Source organism: Sus scrofa, chromosome 15 (genome assembly GCF_054392235.1).
Source record: "Sus scrofa isolate SSC_HxYL_T2T_F1_AM1 chromosome 15, Sscrofa_HxYL_maternal_Yorkshire_Landrace_v2.0, whole genome shotgun sequence".
Lineage (NCBI taxonomy): Eukaryota > Metazoa > Chordata > Mammalia > Artiodactyla > Suidae > Sus > Sus scrofa.
The window spans coordinates 140,662,043-140,681,480 of NC_139397.1; the positions used below are offsets into that span (position 1 = coordinate 140,662,043).

Consider the following 19,438-nt stretch of genomic DNA (forward strand, 5'->3'; position numbering starts at 1 on the left):
TTCATGTATTTTAATATTGATATAATGAAACCTACCTCACAGACAATTGAAAAATGAAACGTAGGGAGTTCCTGTTGTGGCCCAGTGGAAACGAACCTGACTAGTATCCATGAGGTTGCGGGTTCTATCTCTGGCCTTTCTCAGTGGGTCAAGGATCTGGTGTGGCCGTGAGCTGTGGTGTAGGTCGCAGACGTGGTTCAGATCCCATGTTGCTGTGGCTGTGGTGTAAGCTGGCAGCTGTAGCTGCGATTCCACCCCTCACCTGGGAGCTTCCATGTGCCACACCTATGGCCCTAAAAAACAAACAGAAAAGAGAAAAAAGAAAAAGGAAATGTAGAATGCATACTAAAAAGAGTTTGAAACAAACAAAAATTATCATAGAAATACAAAGTGGTGTTAATATCATGAGAAATGTTCAATGTTTTTTCTGTATCTTTAACCCATAAACCCTACGGGAGCCTCAAAGCACACTTTAAAATATTTAGCAAACCTATAATGCAAAAAATAAAAATCATTAAAAACATAAAATAAAATACTTAGCAAACCATCCAGCAGTAGCTAGAGGAAATAGCAATGGTACTTTGAAAATGGCAATCTCTCCTCGGATTTAGAAATACGATAGGGAAAAAGAAAAAAATAATATTCTAAGTAGAATTGTCATCTTTTCCTGTATTTAGCAACATAGAATACAAAAATGAGTAACATTTTAATATTTTTATCTACATGAAAGTTGACATTGAAATATTTTCTTTTCTGAGGAAAACTGTAAACACGATAGGATTTTATCCTTCATGTATTTCAATTAAACACTTTGGAAAAACTTTTTAAAGTTTTAAAAATTTTGACTTTTGGTTGCTCCATTGCACATACTGGCTCTAATCTCATAATGAATGTTTCATGGTAGAATTTGGTTGTTAAAGACCACCTGTAGTCACCATTCCAAATGGATGGTAGGTGGGTTGTTGAAGGTCCCACTGCCTGTGACTTCCTCAGCTCTGTACCCCTCCACAGATCAGTTCCGCCTTCAGGCTGGTACTGCACTGCTACGGCAGTTCCAGACACAGAATCCATGAACAGAATCATCGAGCAACACAAAAAGAGCTTCCAAAATTTCCTTCTGAAGAGCGTTTTTTTCCCCTTCCTCCCTCCCTCCATCCCTCCCTTCTTTCCTTCCTTCCTTCGTTTCTTTTTTCTTTTTTAGAGCCGCACCTGTGGGGTATGGAAGTTCCCAGGCTAGGGGTCGACTTGGAGCTGCAGCTGCAGCCAGTGCCCCAGCAATGCCAGATCTGAGCCGTGTCTGCAAATCTATGCTGCAGCTTGTGACAATGCTGGATCCTTTAGCCCACTGAGTGAGGCCAAGGATCGAACCTGCATCCTCATGGATTCTTAATCTGCTGAGCCACAATGGGAATTCCCTGAAGAGCAAATTTTTTTTTTTAACTATTATCATTTTTATTCTTTTTTCGTTCCGATTTGTTCAGAATAATAGGCATGAGAGAAAAATGACTGCATTTTGAAATGCAGTCTGTCCAGAATATAATATATGACACCGTGCTGTTATCTCCTAGGGAAAAAAAAGCACACCTCTTTTCATAACTTATCGACAAGAATTTTCACCTGCCTAATTACTAACAAGAAGAATGGACTTACTTTTCAGCGAGAGTTCTGTTTGGAAGGCCTCAGAGAGGGGAGCATGCTAGAGAGACAATCACCAGTATCCACCCACTCTATTTCTTTCTGCTGGGTTTTGCTGAGGATGAGTCCCATATTTTTACTCTTTCTTTTATTTCTGGCATCTATCATGGTAGCTAGTTCTTAGTAGCTATTCAATGAAAGCCATTAAATAAATTAATAAATGAGTACCCAGAAAGGTAGCAAATCTGATCTATATTTGTTCTGTAGTTTTTAAATATCCAAAGAAGGAGTTCCCACTGTGGCTTACTGATTAACGAACCAGACTAGTATCCATGAGGATGCAGGTTTGATCCCTGGCCTTGCTCAGTGGGTTGAGGATCCAGCATTGCTGTGAGCTGTGGAGTAGGTCACAGACACATCTTGGATCCTGAGTTGCTGTGGATGTGGCGTAGGCCAGAGGCTATAGCTCCAATTTGACCCCTAGCCTGGGAACCTCTATATGCCACAGGTGTGGTCCTAAAAATACAAAAGACCAAAAAAAAAAATGTTCAAAGAACCCCTGGTTTCCTGAAATTAAAAAGGAAAGCATTTACAAAAGCATCCTATCCAAAGATGACAGAGGAACATACAAATCACACAATCAGGACTCAAATTACATAGGACTTTCCAATAGACCAGATGTCAACCCATTTGAATAACATTTAGCAGTAAACAGGCATAAGTGTGCTATGTTTGTCTTTTTTTTCCCCCATGAACAATTTGGATCCTGAATCAAACGTGCCTCTGAATTTCACATGGCCATTTCCAGATTTCTACCCCACATTAATAAATTGAGAATTATTCTGCTTGAAGATGGGGGGATGGACCCATGGGGTGGGTATTTGCGGGTATGTCTAACTGATATGTGACTTTTATTAGAACCACAGTGCTCCACAGAAACTCAGCAGAAGGCAAATGGCACCAGATTTTAAGAATTACACTCGCTGTTGATACGAGTTTTCTTCTGCTTTCTTCACCATTTATCCAGAACAGTATAAATGTGGCAAATTACTAGCTTTGGATGACTGTGAGTGGGAGGGAACAGAATATTCACGAATGCTCTGTAGCAGCTTTTTACACCCGAATGTGCCCAGCAGAGTACTGCTGCTTTCTGGAGTTGCAGCCTCTTTCATTGCATCAGTGTTTCTGGATGTTCCATGCCAGACTCTTTGTAAACAGTTCAACAGGTGGGTGTCTCTGGGAGGCACCCTCGGTATTTCGTGGCAACACATCCAGTGCTTCCTCATTATGGCTGCCACCTCATCCTGATTCAAAAGAAAACAAGCCTGGCCTCCACCACAGTGACTGTACACCTGCAAGATTCTTTGCTGGGGGGAGGGGGAACGGTGCTGCCCTGGGCCTTGATGGTTGCAAATTTGTTGGGCTGGCAGGGCGTGTGTGGTTTTTCTTTCTTTTTATAGTGTTTGAATTTGAATGACTGGAGGGGAGGCACACTCTTCTGTTCACTGTAAATCTCACTACCTCCTATTGCAAACCCCCCCCCTCCCCGCCACCGTTTACGTTACCTGCCGGGCCCCTTGCCCCGGCAGATGAAACCACAGACGGAAATACATGTGGAGGTTGAACTTACTTCATGTAAGTAGGGAAAATACAGAGGAAAACACCATCCTAAAATAAATACATTTTCAATCACTGCTTCCAGAACGGTGTCGAAACGTATCGAAGGTGTTGGAGGAAGTTGAGAAGATGTGACCTCTGGCTGACCTGCTGGCTGGACTGGCAAGTCGAGGCCCTTCACCCTCTCGCTTGTCCTTGAAATGTACCCTCTGCCCACAATGGGAGCCATGTTCAAGGTCACAGCCTTGAGAGAGTAAGGTGCTGGGACCATCTGGACTGAATATGTGACTCAATTCAGGTAAGGCCTTTGCATAAACTCAAGATTCTGGTAGGCAGAAGAGATCTATGCATCTTGCAGGGCCCAAGTTCAGCCTCGGATATAAGTTCCTTGCTTATTACACCACCACTCCCCAGCCTAGAGTAGCTGCCCTTTCCTCTATCTCTCCTTGTTCTCCATGAACGGGAGCCAGTTTCGGATTTCACCTGGGAAGCTCCTGAGGTCTCAGACCAATAGAAGGACCCTTAAAACCTGGTTGTCTTTACATCTATCTCTCTACAACGGTGATTTTTGGACTGACTTGGACTCAAAGGTATTTCCTGGGGCCACCCTAAGAACATGGTTGATCTCAATTGTTTTATTAGAATGTCTGACTTTGGAGAGGATGCTTCCCGTACATGTACAAAGCACTATGGCATCAAGTGAGAAACACCTTCAGGAAATGGACATTGGTACACTGTAGGTGCATAGCTCTATGTGACTTTTTATTTTTTTAAAAATTTTTTTCATGGTGGCACCTGTGGCATATGGAAATTCCAGGGCTAGGAGTCAAATGGGAGCTGAAGCTGAGGCCTGCACCACAGCCATGGCAACACCAGATCCTTGACCCACTGAGACAAGGATTGAACTGCATCTTCCCAGAAATAACATTGGGTTCTAAACCTGCTGAACCACAATGGGAACTCCAATAAGTCATTCCTTTGTGTTACTAAGCACTATTCCCTGGCATGAGTGTACCACAGTCTGTGGAATATTTCCATGACAGCTGCTATGAACAATGATGTATAGGTTTGTATACATATATATTTTCATTTCTCTAGGATGAATGCGATTGCTGGGCCATACGGTAAGTATATGTTTAGTTAGTTTTTTTTTTTTTTTAAAGAAACTGCCCAACTGTTTTTCAGAGTGGCTATATCATTTTATCATTTTCCATCCTAGCATGCTATTTTTATTTTTTAAAAAATCAAGCATCAACTCCTTAGGAAAGTGATTCTTTTTTTTTTTTTTAGGGCACACCTGCGGCATTTGAAAGTTCCCAGGCTACTGGTTGAATCAGAGCTGCAGCTGCCAGCCTATACCACAGCCACAGCAATGCTGGATCCAAGCCGCATCTGCAACCTACACCACAGCTCAAGGCAATGTCGGATCCTTACCCTACTGAGTGAGACCAAGGATCAAACCTGCATCCTCATGGATACAGGTCGGGCTCATTACCCCTGAGCCACAGCAGAAACTCCCAGGCAAGTGATTCTTGATACAGGTTTTTCAAGTGGGAAATGTCAATTTATGCATAGGCTTGTAATTATTCTGTCTGACCACATTCCATTCCTTTTGCAAGGTAAAACATCATAATTGATGGAGAAAACTCAGATCACAGTACAAGGCTTATAGAGACTACAGATACAGAGGCTAAGCTGGGTGGACATAAGCAGGAAAGGACATATTAGACCTACAATTGTTGACCTCTCTTTATCAAGGTGGACACAACTTGTTCTGGCATTTCTGATCATCAAGAGGCACTTTGTCATCAAAGGGTGCTCATCTTTCAAGATGCTGTAACAATTTTGAGTATGATCTTCTTGCCTTGCCGCATTTAGGGTTTAGGAGCCCATATTTTAAAGTAGAAAGGGCAAGGATGGAAGGTCACGGCAGGGACTCTCAGAGGCAATAGTCAAAGTCATAGAGTGGTGGGAAGAAAATGATCTCTCAGAGTCGCTTCTATCGCTTTCCATCTCTTTAACTGGCTTGTGCGGCTTAATACCTCTCAGCCTCAGCTTTCTTTCCAGTAAAATAAGCGCCCTCATATCTACCTTATGGGGTCCATGAAAGCATGACATCAATTGAGCAGGCGAATCAGTGGACCTGCAGAAGCAACAAACACAGCTACCATTTGTTGGGGACGTAACACATTTGAGGCTCTGTGCAGACATTTGAAAGACATGGCTGTGTCACTTCCTCTGTCTAATTTCTCTTCATCTTCTTCCTCTCTTTTTATTTCCTGAAGCTAGAAATACGATGGCGAGTTTAAAACTTTGTTCTTTCATTCAACAAACATTTTTTGAGCAACTCCTGTGTGCTAGTCATGGTTCTTTGTTCTTAAGACACAGCTCCAAACAAGACAGACCAGATCTATATTCTCAGATATTATAGTGAAGGGAGACTGAAAACAATGGGTAAGCAAATACATATGCTAGGTAATTTCGGACCGATCAAGGTACTAAAACAACAACAACAAAAACAAGGTGTCACGAAGAGACAGAGACAGCTGGGATGGGTGGGAAGATAATGAATGAAGGTTATTTTAATTAATTGATTGATTGATTGATTGGTTGACTTTTAAATCTTATTGGAGTACAACTGACTTAAAATGTTGTGTTACTTTTAGGTGTATAGCAAAGTGAATCAGTTTACATATCCATATATCCATTCTTTTCAGATTCTTTTCCCATGTAAGTTATTACAGAATATTGAGTATATTTGGCTGTGCTATACAGTAGGTCCTTGCAACTTATATATTGTATGTATAGTAGTATGCATATGTTAATCCCAAGCTCCTAATTTAGCCCCCCCCCCAATGTTTCCTCTTTGGTAACCAAACGTTTGGTTTTGAGATCTTTGAGTCTGTGCCTGTCTTGTAAATAAGTTCTTTTCTATCACTTTTTATTACATTCCACATATAAGTGATGTCGTATGCTGTTTGTCTTTCTGACATACTTCACTTACTATGAGAATCTCTAGTTGCATCCATGTTGTTGGAAATGCCATTCATTTGTTCTTTTTTATGGCTGAGTAATATTCCTGTGTATATATGTACCACCTCTGAATGATGGCTATTTTAGAAAGGGTGATGAGAAAGTGTGTGACATTAGAAAAGAAACTTGAAGGAAGTGAGGAATGAGCAATGGGAAAAGGTAGGAAAAGTGAGCTGTGGGCAGAGTGTATGCAAGTAAAGTGAACTTAATGTGTTTGAGGAGCAAAGAAGTAAGAATTCCAAGTGGTTAGCAAATGAGAGAATGCAGGAGGTGAAGAAGGAGAGACTGGGTTTTCTAGAAGGGCAGGAAGTTTGACTTTATTCTAAATGTGATGGAGGGTTTTGCACATTGGAATGATGTCCTCTGATTTATGTTTTATAAGGAAAATTTATTCTATTGTTTGAAGATGACTCGAGGGGTTAAAATGACCAGGAGGCATGATAAGGAAAGAGTGAGAAGGCCAAGGCAAAATCCAGATGAGTGATGACTGTGGTTTGGCCAAAGGTTTTTGCCATTGGGATAGAGAGAAGATGGCTTTTGGATAAGTTTGGGAGATGAGCTGATTAGACCCACATGGATAGAACTTGGGAAGTAAAAGAAAGGGAAAATCAAGGATGACTTCTAGGCTTGGGCTGAGCACTTGTTTGTTGGAAAATCTAGGACTCTCTCAACTGCCCCACTGTGTGTTTTAAGAGGAAGCAATTTCTCATGTTATACAAGATGAGCTCTTAAGTCTGCATGTGTGATATTCAGTGGGACCAAGACGGGGCTAGAGATACAGTTGAACTGGGGAAAAGATGTTGATGTTTCCTGAATCTTTGGGTTCTGTTCTTTCAGTACACTGGTGGTGGATTACTTTGTAACTTTTGCTTCAGTTTTCCTCCAACTGCTCCGGTTTCCACCCCCACTCTCAGCTCCCACTTCTGCTGCTTCCTCTTCCCTTCAGCAGTGCAAGAACCACCTTGCAGGGCACGGCAAGTTCAACAGACTTGGCACCTGGGCCCTGGTGGATGAGTTCTACCCTTTAGGCAGTGTGGCCTCCTGGCCTGCCAAATCTGGAGTGCTTTCCTGGCTGCCTATGCTGCTCTGGCACAGGGCTTGGGGGCTGGAGCAGAGCAGGACAGACTCCTACCCATGCCTCTTTTGGTTAGGGTATGAGGGGGAAGGGCCTGCAGCCCTGGGTGGTTCATGATGCCGAAACCCCAGGACTGCTGCTTGGGGCTGACTCTGGGAGTTGGTGTAGACAGTAGCCAGGCTCTGAGGCATTTTGACAGCAATTTTCAAGAGAGTCCCTTAACTTCCCTGAACTCCAATTCTCTCATCCATAAAGATGGGATAGTAATAACGATTAAAGATAGGACGGTGATAACAATTGTTTTGAGTTATTGTAGTTATTGACCACTTTTTTGGTGTCTTTTTAGGGTTGTACCCGTGGCATATGAAAATTCCCAGGCTAGGGGTCAAATCAGGGCTGTAGCTGTTGGCCTACACCACAACTACAGCAATGCCAGATCTGAGCCGTGTCTGCAACGTACACCACAGCTCACAGCAATGCCAGATCCTTAACCCACTAAGTGAGGCCAGGGATCAAAGCCACGTCATTATAGTTATCCTGGATACTAGTAGGGTTTGTTAACCACTGAGACATGGTGAGAATTCCTGATTATTGACAATTTGAGAGGCAGTAAAGAGCCAAGGGACATTTGGCTTGGAGTCTAGAGGCAGGAAAAGACCTCCATTCTTTTCCATATGGATCCTGACATTGGAACGTGTTTCTTAACCAATCTGTGCCTCAGTTTCCTTATCTCCTCTAAAAGAATAATAATGGTGCCTACCTCAAATGGCTATCCTGAGATTTAATTTCTTGGAAAGTGCTTCCAACTGTGACTGGCATTTGACTATAGCACCTAAAAATAGTGTTTGACAAGAGGCACTTGATGCTTGTCTGGTAGGAAAAAATGATGTCTAGAAAAAGTGCAGAAATAGCATTAAAAATTATTGTTTTAAATTTTGTTATATCCTCCATTTGCATTACTGCTTCTGTTTTCCAGAAATAACCACAGTTTCAGTACATGAATCTCTGGGATTTAAATGAGAGGATGACATGCTCAGATGCCTATGAGGGGTGAGAGCAGGTAACACAAATAAGTAAGGGAAGTAGGCTTGGGGATAGACCAGGGAGCATATGGTCTCATCTGTCTTATCAGGTTACATGGCTTAGCAGTGGTGTCACACGAAAGTTCTTTAAGAGAAGCTGGAAATCTGGAATTTTTAGATAAAATTTCCAGGTTTATAAACATGGGTGGTTAGACCAAAGAGCTGGGAAAAACAAAAAACAAAACAAAACAAAACAAGACAAAACAAACCTTGCTGGCTAAAAAGACATCTGTTCCATGGGGTAGGTCTGGCCATGGGCCACCAGTTTAGTTACATGGATCTAGATAACTGTGGATCAGTTTGTGAAATCAGCTGCAAGTGGGATCCGGGAAGGTACATTTAAATGAGAGGATGTTTTCATATGGAAAGCTATAGTGGGGGCTGCTCCGGAGCTTCCTCTGGAGTAGGAAACGGGGTTGGGAGTGATGGGGAGGATGCCGAAAGATGAAGCATGTGATCCAGATGGCCTGGGCATACTTCAAAACCCGATATAGGGCTGGCCTCAGTGCCATAGATGTCTGTGTTTTGAACATACAGGTTGTTTTTACTTCCTTGGCAGTCAGGTGATACGGAGGCAGTATTGTTCAATTCACTGCTTCCTGGGGCCTGATTGCACCTGCTGTGCATAGCTATGGCATCACTCATGGTTAGGCAACTGCTTGCCTTTGTCCTGAGGCTCCTGTGGGTCCCACCTGATGCAGGTGTTTTGGAGGGAGCATACACAGGTAGACTGCTTGGATTGGATCCTATAATCCAGTCCACTAACCTGATCTATAGAGCAGGTGCCCAGAGAGTGGGGCTGAACTTCACTTTCAATGACCTGGACTATCACACAGCTATTTGGTTATGGTTTTCATAATTCAGCAAAGATGACTTAAGGCTTTATGGTGTTATAGAGTGCTCTGGCATCCATGGCAAAGCCTAAAATCAGGTGGAAGATAAAACATTATAATTATTATTCATATTCAAAGTAAAACTCAAACACCTAATGCTATTTAAAAGTTATAGGACAGTACTAGGCAATCAGTGGTTATTAACAAGGGTTGTTTAGCGATATCTGGAGACATTATAGTTGTTATAACTGAGTGAGAGGTTTGCTGCTGGCATATAGTGGGTGGACGCCATGGATGCTTCAAAACATCCTGCAATGCCCAGGACAGTCCCCCACCACAAAAAATTATCGGGGCTCACATGTCGATAGTGACAAGGCTGAGAAACCTGTAATAAATTGAAAGAAAAAAAATTCATATGAGAAGGTAACTTTAGAAATAAAATTAGGGGCATAAATTAAAGGCTGCCATGCACTGGGTTTAAGATGTGTATATATGCGTGCTTTTAGCAAATTGATTTCTTCATGTACTCATGGCTGAATTAAATCAATTATATATAAAGCGACCTACTTCCTCCTATCACAAGAAACTATTTTCACTATAAAGGAGCTTAGAGCTGCACATAGAAGCCCAATGCCCACCCCCAAAGCCAAATATGCTAATATCTAGAGCAATTATCATACAAGCAGGTAGAACCAAAGAGAAAAAACTAGGGTCCTTGATCCTTCCAAGTGGAGCCATCACTTGTGTCCTCTCCACCGATTGCTCCCAGTAGGTGGTCAAGTTCATTGCCTTTGACATCTTGCTTTGCTGACAGATGCTTTCAATACGAAGGCAATTCAAAAGCAAATGAATAGAGGCTGAGGAGTTCATGCAATAGACCTGCTGTGGGTTCATCACCCACGTCCAGTGCAATATTTCCTAAGAGGTACCCCTTGAATGGAAGACACAGGTCATTTTTTCCAAAGGACAGGCTCTTCCTTCAAGTTCAGACTGATCTGTTGAGGACAGTAGGCAACAGAAAGTGGCTGGCAGAGTTGGGATATTGAGACCACACCCTGAATTTTGTGAAACATTTGATAGAAAAGAAGAGAGGTGTTCCTGCTGTGGCTCAGTGGTTAAGAAACCAACCAGTATCTATGAGCTTGATGGATCCCTGGTCCTGCTCAGTGGGTTAAGGATCTCTCACTGCCGTGAGCTGTGGTGTAGGTCACAGACTTGGCTCTCGGATCTGCTGTGACCTGTGGTTTAGGTCACAGACTTGGCTCAGATCTGGCTGTTGCTGTGGCTGTGACTGTGGCCAGCAGCTGCAGCTCTGATTCAGCACCTAGCCTGGGAACTTCCCTATGCCATAGGTACAGCCCTTAAAATAAAAAAAAAAAAAAACAAAAAAAAGAAAAGAAAAAGAAAAAAGAGAAAAGAAAAAAGTGAGACTGGGTTAATCTATTTCTTATTTTTTATGCACAGCTGGCTTTGGGATCTGAGGTAGTCTTAAAGAAATAAGGCCTTTTAGTTTCGCTGCAGGGTGGGGTTTGGCATTTAGAGTGAAATATGCACATAACCTGTTAAACGAGGTAGGCTTTATTCCTTGCCCAGAAAAAGTTCCTAATGCACCCATGGAAGCCATATCTCCTGAAGGAACCAAACAGAAACCAAAACCAAACTGGCATATCTGCATTTGACTTTAAAAAACCTTACTGGTTAAGCTTACATGATGTACCTATCCTTTTATTTATTTATTTACTTAGTTAAGGTCGGCAGACCTCTCTCATAGTTTCCATTATTAAACTGTTCTCTCCTTTGACCTCAATCAAAAATAATTAGAATTGGCACTTACTGGCTACTGACTAGATATTGCTGTGAGCCGGTCATGCAGAACTATTTATCTAAGCCTCCCTTGTGACGTATATATTATGATCCAGTTTCCAAATGAGGAAACTGAGGCCCAGGGAGGTTAAATCATTTGTTAAAGGTCATTCAGCTCAGTTACGTGAAGAGCTGAAATTTCCATCCAGGCTGTCTGGTTAGATTAAACGCAAACACTACCCAGGAGCATATGAAATCAGGATTTAGAATTTTTCTAAGCCATAAGAATCTGTTTTGCCAGAGGGAATGCTGAGAAAACGGATGCCTTGTTTTTCCTGAGATTCCTTTGAGTTCTCTTTATTGTCCTTGAAAGAAGAAAGCGCTTAAAAGTTCACAAATTTGGAAACAGGCTTCCCCCGTTGATGAAGTAGCAGCAGAGAAGAAAATAGACTCTGGGGGAGGCAGAAGTGGTTTGATTTCTAGTGAAACCAACCAGCTGAGTGATGCTGGGCAAGTCGCTTATGGTCTCTGCATTTTGGGTTCCTCATTTGTAAAGTGAGTAATAACATATCCTCGAGTTGTTCTAAGGTTTGAGTGATACAATTCAGGTAATGTGCCTAAGGCAAAGCCTGGCACACACAGAGTGCTCAAGCAAGCAAACTGCAGATAAACGTTTCAGAATGGTGAGAATAAATTCTGGCTCTGCCACTGAGAAATAAGACAACCTTGGATCATGATTTCACTTTGGGGAACTTTATAAAGGACAGGTATCATATGGTATATAAATCAATAATCTAGGGTGGTCCTTATCACTTAACTAGGTGGCATGTTTCTGCTCGTAAAAACAACACCACACAAAAGAAACAAAGCCCAGCAAGAGGAAACTAGGGATGGTATGTATACCTAGTATGTCAATATTTTGATGTGTAGAAAAAGTTTTGTTTTGTTTTTTTTTTTAAATATCTTAGTGCCAAGAAACAAAACCACACAATGAAGATGGGTTTTTTTGGGGGAAAAAAGAGTTTTTACAGGATGACATAATTTTTTTCTTTTTTTTTTTTTTTTTTTTGGTCTTTTTAGGCCCACACTCAAGACACATGGAGGTTCCCAGGCTAGGGGTTGAATTGGAGCTGTAGCTGCCGGGCTACACACCAGAGCCACAGCAATGCCAGATCTGAGCCGTGTCTGCGACCTACACCACAGCTCCCACAGCTCACAGCAACGCCGGATCCTTCACCCACTGAGCGAGGCCGGGGATTCAAACCCTCAACCTCATGGTTCCTAGTCGGATTCATTTCTGCTGTGCCACGACGGGAATCCCCATAATTTTTTCTTTACACCACAGTAGTTAAAGTGGTTTAACATTTCATCGATGATGGAATGAATAAAGAAGGCATTGTGTGAAAAACAAAAACTCAGGTAGTTGGTGTGTCACAGGGAACTTGAACCAGCGAGATTTTTTTGCCATCATAGGTGGTTTTGTTTGTTTGTTTTTTGAAAGCGATGGTTTTCTAATTTGGATTTGATTAGCTTTTCAGCTCTTTCCCATTGGAATCATGTCCTTTTAAAATTAGGTAGGATCGCCCTCTAGGGGTCAAACTGAAAAGAGACTAACTGCAAAACGGACTAAATGTCAGCAGATTAGATCATCATGTACCAGCGCTGGCAGCAGAAACTCCTAATTTAAGAAGAGAGGATTTTAAGCTTTGCGGAGAGTCAGGAACTTTAGTATAATACCAGTAATTGTAATTCAGCTTACCTCCCTTCTGAGCTTCCCCATTATACTAATTAAATAAAGCAGCAGATTTTAATGACAATCCCTTTCAAAAGCAGGAAGTTCAAAACAGTAAATTGGAGTTTCCTGGTGCCTTAGCAAGTTGGGGATCTGGCAGTTGTTACTGCTGTGGCTTGAGTCGCTGCTGTGGTGCCTGCTCGATCCGATCCCTAGCCCCAGGAACTTCCCTGTGTGTCAAAGTGCAGCCCCCCCCACCAAAGTAAATAAAAGACACAACAGTTAGCAACTGATAGTCGATTTCTTTTTACTTATTCCCATCACTGCCATGGAGTGATTGCTTTAACTTTATAGTCATAATTCGGTTAATTTGTCAGGACTGGATAGAAGGTATGAAAATGCCAGATACACTAAATTTTACTTGTGTCCTCTTACGTTGTCTGTTTATGAATGTGTTGGTGAAGTGCATGGACTTAAAAGTGAGAGAGGCTGCAGTCATAGCAGTGGGTACCTGGATGTAGTATAGGAGAAATTCTTTTGAAGGTATATAATTATAGTGATAATTAATAAAACATATTTATGAATGCTTGAAGAGAGTTAAAGCTGGCATCCCAATTGAAGAGAAATATTTTTCTTTAACATTTACCTTGTTGTGAAAACGGCACTCCCCAAAGGTATTTGTATTGGCCCTCTTTGATCACTGAAGATCCAGGGCATTTGTTTCAATATTGGTATCTTTTCAGCACTGGAGAATCAGTTTTAGAACAATATAAGTTATATCTAATAGCAAGCTGATAATCAAATGTTGAAGTCATTTACTCTTTTAGTACATGTGACCCCTTAATAAATTAGTAGTAGAAAAATAATGGGACTTTGTAAACAGTGTCACTTAGTTCTGTGAGATTTTCCATCAGCATGTTTAGAACATGACATTCAAGAAAAAGAAAAAAATCGCCTTTCCTTTAAGGTGTTGTATTTCTTTCTTTTCTTTTTTTTTTTTAGAAAGGCAACCCTTTCTCTTTTTTTTTTTTTTTGGCTTTTTTTGTCTTTTCAGCGCCGTACCCACATCATATGGGGGTTCCCAGGCTAGGGGTCCAGTTGGAGCCACACTCATGCCAGATCCAAGCTGCGTCTGCGACTTACACCACAGCTCCTGGCAACGCGGGTTCATTAACCCACTGAGCAAGGCCTGGGATCAAACCCACAACCTCATGGTTCCTAGTTGGATTGGTTTCCGCTACACCATGATGGGAATTCCTAAGGTGTTATATTTCTGAATGGTTTTTTGAAAGTGAGCTGAAAGCTGATTGGATCTGAGCTGGCAATTCTTTCAAGACCATCAGTTTTAGGGGTCAGGCATAAAATCAGTAAACAAGAGTTATAGCATCAATGAAATACAACTCTGAGAGCCTAAAGGCAGGATGTGAAAATGACTCGAAAGATATAGCACTTAAAACTCAAGATACAGAAATATATAACCTTGAGGGAAAAACGTCTTTGGTTAAACACAGAAATACTGGACCACTAACCTAAATTTAACAAGACACATGAAGGAGTATTTTTGTATGGAGGATCTGACCTGTGTATAGTTTTAGGGAATTAAATATTATTCCCACTTAAATAGCTGTTGACAAATATTATATTCTTTATAAGACCATGGAAATAAAAGAAAATATTGCTCAAAAAGAACCTACAGTTGTCTCTGTTGATCTTAAAGACTGTCAGAAGGAGTGATTATTAACCTGAAATTTGCATACATTAATTTTGGTAATGAAATAACTTAGCATTAGTTAAGCATTTGAAATTACAGAAGGTATAATGGGTTGAGTTTGAATGTGGTTGCTTTTAGAAAAGAAAGGGTAATAGTTATAGATTTAGTATTGAGTACTTGTAAAAGGACTGGGACATATGATAAAATGAGCTTAAGAAGCAAATACACACACTTGCACACACACACACACACACACACACACACACACTACACTTCATATAACATCCTGAACATTATTTTTTCTTTAAGATTAACTCGACTAATTTAGGTGGTGTCTATGATATTCATTGGCTAACCAAACAATGATTTAAGGGAAAAATGCATGATGTCATAAGTGTGTACCCCCAAAACTTAAAAAATATCTTTTATTTTATTGCAGAGGTTTTACCCTTGGAAGAAGTGTTAAGGTTCTGAGCTCAAAAACAGCAATTAAGTACATTCTTATGACTAAAGTAATACTCTGTTGCAATGGAGAGTAGTGTTTACATCAATCCAGGCAGTTTTATGTAGCAAAGACCTTTATTTCACAAGGCAGACTAGGGTCTGAATGCTGATAGAGTTTGAGTTCATTGCTTCTAGCATTGGACCCTGTAGTCAACTAAATGTGTTTTTCCCCTACATTTTCATTCTGCCCCCAGAATCTAAGGAATGAATGCTGACCCCTCAATGGTAGGTGAATCAATTCAGCACTGTGCTCAGAACAGCTCCTCAAATCCTACTGTGCAATTGCTGCTAGTCACTGTGTGGGTTGCATGGTTGAAGGGTACATAAGTCTAGTGACATTTGCTTCTGGCCAGTAAGCAAGGATATATTTTATATATAGCTATATAAGTATATATACTTTTATTTTATTTAGGAAAAATGGAGAAATGAGCAAAGCATTTAACATTTCTCCTGAGTGCTGAAGAGCCTGTTGAGGTTTGCTTTGTGGTAGTGGGCTGGGATGGGGGTTAGGAAGGAGCAGTTGAGGAGGGCTAAGGAATCAAGTAGTCTGGGAAACTGACTTTTGCATAGAAGTGGGGAGAAATGGCATAAATGTTTCCTAGAACACCAACTTTCTTTGCAGAGGCAAAGAAAAGCAGTCAAACAGGACAAAATTATAATAGTTTAGTCAACAAATACAATTAAGGGCCTTTAGTTTCTCCTCAAGGGCTATAGATAATATTATGAGCCATATTCTTTGAGCTATTTTACAGATACTGACACTTCTCCGGTGGAAGATGTTAACAGCATGATGACCAGACTTTTGCCATGACATAGGCTGCTCCATTCTTACACAATTTCAAGAACTGGCCTCAAGGAAATAGGAACAAACTGACCTGATAGTTGAAGATTAACTGTACCTCAAGCAATCAAGACCACTGATCAGACTACTGTATGACCAATTTAAGATGATTGTCAAAACTACTTGTGCTGTTCTCCACATAGCCCCGAAACTCCCTTTTAGAAATTCTTGTCTCCTGATTGACAATGGGAAGGTGGTTCTTTGGGATGTGAGTCCATCTTCTCCCAAGGATTGCTGGCTTTTCAATAGAGCTATCTTTCCTTTTATCCAACACTTGTCTCTTAGTATTGGATTCTTGAATGATGAGCAGTGGAACCTGAGTTTGGAAACAATACTGATGTAAAGAATTGTGAGGGTGTATGTAACAGAGAAGGTAAGAAAGGGAATAACTCTGGTCATATATGAGGAATAATATGCTTTTCTTTTTGAGTGGAAGAGGGCCCTCATAAAAATCCTCTGTAAATTTTACAGCAGATGGTCAGTTGATTCTGAATTGTTTTCAAATAAGTGTATTCTTGTTGGCAACATGAGATTCCTCAGTCCTACTGAGTATCAATATATAACCATTCAGCAAAAGAATAATGACGGATAAATGAGACTAACTCCCCACCCATTCAAATGTCTTTCCTCTTTCCATTTGCAGGAATCAGAGATTAACATTGTCTACAGGGCCCCTTTCATTCAAGCAAGATTTATCTAGAGAAAAACTTTTCAAAAGAAGACCTATGAATTTCTTTCTGTTACTTCTCTTTATTCCACCCCCCATGGTTGTACCTAGCTCTTTCTTGGGTAGAGTATGATGACAGAAAGCTAACTCTGTAGTAGAATGGATGTGTTCTTAGGTAAAAGAGAGGAAATCGGTCATTTATATGGTCAGAAATGCTCTGAGGAATCTTAGTATTTTCATCAGCTCACTCATATTTTCAGAATTTCATTGTTTATTAATAAAATGACTTCTGTAATGTGTTTAAAGAAGGTGGAGCAGTTCCTATTTTGGCTCAGCAGGTCAAGAACTAGTATCCATGAGGACGCAGGTTTGATCCCTGGCCTCGTTCAGTGAGTTAAGGATCCAGTGTTGCCACAAGCTACAGCATAGGTTGCAGATCTGTCATTGCTGTGGCTGTGGCATAGGCCTGCAGCTGCAGGTCCGATTTGATCCCTAGCATAGGAACTTACATATGCCACAGGTACGGCCCTAGAAAGAAAAAGAAAAAAAAAGAAGAAGGTGGAAAAATTCTTAGGCATTCAGTGGTTGGAATATGTGTTGATGTTAGACAAGTTTTGGCAAATCAAGGATACAACAAATCTTTAAATTTTATGGTAAATAATTCAGTAAACAAAAATTCATTGATTGTGGGTGATTTTAAGCACTGATAAGTGGACATTATGAATGATAGATACAAACAAATATGACACGGTGATTTTATGACGTTAGTATTTATCTGATGTTCTTAGAAGACAAATATGTGTATGTATGAATATATATATATATAAAATATTCTGCCTTTAGACCATTGTTGGGAGTGGAGTATAGCTTTAAAATATGCTCATAATTTTTTCAAAACATGTCAACTGCACAATGTATTATGATCTAAAATATTTGCTTTTTCAAATCTACAAAGGAATTAAAGGCTGAGTTGGACTTGAAGGCAGAGTTAGAATAGAGGGTTGAATAAAATAGAATAAATATTCTTTGTTCGCACATAGGTGTGACTCTTCTAAGGCCACCAGAGCATTTGTGAATTGAAGCCAAGGAATCCAGCAGACTTCAAACTTGGTTAAGTTCCTGACTTAAACAGCCAGAGGACCTAGGAATGGAAGAATCTGGCTTTTTATCATAATAATTCTACTGCACATTTGAAGCCTGAGCTACAGTTGTAATTTTAGTAAGTTTAAAATATAGTCTTTTTAGTTTTAATAAGATTAGATATTAAACTGATGGCAGAAAATGAAGAACAATGCTTAAAAGCCTGAGTAATATCCTTTCTCCATATTCTTTCAAGAATGAATTTGTAAGAAACTGCCTAAAGTCACTGGCAATGGAAAAGAGGGGTGAATGTGGTGGCTAGCCCTGGGGCTCCACCTGGACATTTCTGTAACCTTGTTTTAAATTAATTTTGAATTGCCTCTGTTGTGGGTTTTTTTTTTATTATTTTTTATTTTTTTAACAGTCCATGGCTCTTTCAGAGGTCTGCCCTTGGGCTATTGGACACTTTTGCCTCTGTATAGAATTATAATCTCTGAGGGCTGTACCAGAGGCTGACAGGTGCAGGAGTAGGAAAGCCCCAATGCCTTACCTCGAATGGGAACCACTCTGAGGTGTGACTCACCCCCAAGAAGCCTCCGGCAGCATCAGGCTGACGCTGCCCTCTCAAGGCTCTGCCAGGTTACGCCTGACTGGGCTTCCTCCTCTGTCCTGCCTGGCTTTCTCCTTTCTCTTACCAGTTTCCCCACTTTCTAAATAAATCCCCTGAACACAAATCCTCATCTCAACATTAGCTTCTGGAAACCAGACCTGAGCCTGTGAAGGAATTAAGGGAAGGAAATGAGCTGATTTACAAAGTCACATGATTTCTTTGATGAATGTATTTTGGACATTCACTAGCATTTTATTTTTATTTTTTTATTTTTATTTTTTCGTCTTTTCTAGGGCCACTCCTGCGGCATATGGAGGTTCCCAGGCTAGGGTTCTAATTGGAGCTGTAGCCACTGGCCTATGCCAGAGCCATAACAACGCAGGATCCAAGCCACGTCTGTGACCTACACCACAGCTCACAGCAACGCTGGATCCTTAACCCACTGAACGAGGCCAGGGACCAAACCCGCAACCTCATGGTTCCTATTCGGATTAACCACTGTGCCACGACGGGAACTCCATTCATTAGCATTTTATTTAGTCTTTGTGTGACCAAAAGAGTGGAGATCATTTCGAAAGGAAAAAAATCACAATTCAGTGGCTTTGCTTCCCATCATCCATGGATGTCCTTCTTAATGCCTGCAATGTCACATCTTATTGTTACTCAATATGGTGGAGACCTTGAACTATTTTAGTGTCAAATAACAGACACATTGCTTAAAGTGACCAAAAAGATCGATGTCTGTATTTATATCCCTATCTATCTATCTATCTATCTATCTATCTATCTATCTATCTATCTACCTATCCACCCATGTATCTGAAAAGCCAAGCAGTGGTGTGTCACGCACAGTGAAATCCAGGTACCAAACATCATCAATAAAGTCTCTTTCAGTTCCTGGCTCTACCTTTTCTTTGTGTTGTCTTCATTCTTAGGCAGGTTCTCTCTTGTAGTGACGAGGATGGCATCGGGACAGCTTAGCATCTTTTGGAGAAACAGCTCACCTTTCCCAGCAGTTCTGAGAAAGGTACTGGAGCCAATTCTCTTTGGAACATCTTATGTCACTGGTCCATTCCTGAATCAGTCATTGTGACCTGGAAAATGGAATGCTCCAATTAGCTAATGTGAATCATATGCTCACTTCTAGAGCCTGGGGTTTTGTGAGGCACGGGGTCAGCTCATCCGATCATGTGGAAGAGGAGTTGGGAAAAGGAT

General features: G+C 40.9%; 1 long non-coding RNA gene across 4 annotated transcripts in view; it reads left to right on the forward strand.

Annotated features, from left to right (window-relative positions):
- LOC102163217 (uncharacterized) overlaps window positions 1-17,992 on the forward strand; it is a 58,719-nt gene extending 40,727 nt beyond the window's left edge. For 2 of the 4 annotated variants that reach the window (XR_014830533.1, XR_014830532.1), the window contains 4 exons: window positions 3,338-3,550; window positions 4,351-4,376; window positions 4,543-4,773; window positions 4,872-8,293. This is a non-coding gene — a long non-coding RNA (uncharacterized LOC102163217). Of the gene's footprint in view, window positions 1-3,337; window positions 3,551-4,350; window positions 4,377-4,542; window positions 4,774-4,871; window positions 8,294-17,573 lie in introns of those variants that run through there. The other 2 variants (XR_014830534.1, XR_014830535.1) reach the window with 2 other exon arrangements.
- Window positions 17,993-19,438: the final 1,446 nt, after the last annotated feature.